Source organism: Pteropus vampyrus, unplaced genomic scaffold (genome assembly GCF_000151845.1).
Source record: "Pteropus vampyrus isolate Shadow unplaced genomic scaffold, Pvam_2.0 Scaffold1000000392, whole genome shotgun sequence".
Lineage (NCBI taxonomy): Eukaryota > Metazoa > Chordata > Mammalia > Chiroptera > Pteropodidae > Pteropus > Pteropus vampyrus.
Window position 1 is genome coordinate 477 of NW_011914794.1, and position 1103 is coordinate 1579.

The window sequence follows — 1103 nt, forward strand, 5'->3', positions numbered from 1 at the left end:
ATGTGTCTGGCCTATGGAGGGGCAACTGAAGGCAAGAAAAGGAGCTCTACACAGAGGTAGCGCCTGCCTTGATAGTCTCCCAAGAAAGGATCTCAGTCTCCCTTATCTGATTTTTTTTAATTCCAGTAAAATACACATAGCATAAAATTCACTATTTTAGCTATTTTATTTTATTTTTTTATTATTTATTATTATTATTTATGCCTACAGCACCTGGTCTTCCTAGGTGGTCTCCCATCCAAGTACTAACCAGGCTCGACCCTGCTTAGCTTCTGAGATCAGACATCGGATTTGTTCAGGGTGGCATGGCCATAGACCATGGACTGTGGCTCCACTGGGGCACAAACCCAGGACCTTCTGTGTGTAAAGCAGATGTGCTCACTGCTGCACTATGGAACTATGTCCCACTTTAGCCATTTTAAAGTGTATAATATAATGGCATTTAGTACACTTGCAATGTTGTACATCCATTTCTTCTAACTAGTCCCAAAATATTCTTACCCCAAAAGGAAACCTTGTAGCCATTAGTACTCATTCTCCATTTCTCCCTCCCCATAGCCCTAACAACCACTGAAATGCTTTCTGTCTCTGTGAATTTGCCTATTCTCGACACTTCATATAAATAGAATCACACAACAAATCATATTTGTCCTTTTATGTCTGGTTTCTTTCACTAGCATGTTTTCAAGTTTCATCCAACTCGTTTTATGTATCAGTACTTTATTCCTTTTCATAGCTGAATAATATCCCATTGTATGGATATATACCACATTCTGTCTATCCATTCAACGGTTGGTGGGTATTTAGGCCATTGCGAATAGTGTTGCTGTGAAATGCTTATCTCATTTTGATAAGTGGGACTAACATTACTTCAATTTCAGGATCGTATTCATTAACTAAGATTGTCACGTCATCCTTAGGGCATCTGGAGATGCTCCTCCCAAGGTCCCTTGAAATCAAGATTTCTTCAGGTGAAGCCAGCAGCTGATGGCTTTTCCATTCATGCACTCAGTTTTTGTTTTGCCTAAACATCAGAATCACCTTGTGTTTCCTCAGCTCTAGTTTCCTAATCAATTTATTGACATAATCCACCCTCATACTAT

At 39.4% G+C, this 1103-nt stretch overlaps 1 pseudogene; it reads right to left on the minus strand.

The window, feature by feature from the left end:
• Positions 1-201: 201 nt before the first annotated feature.
• Positions 202-317, minus strand: LOC111735408 (annotated as a pseudogene).
• Positions 318-1103: the final 786 nt, after the last annotated feature.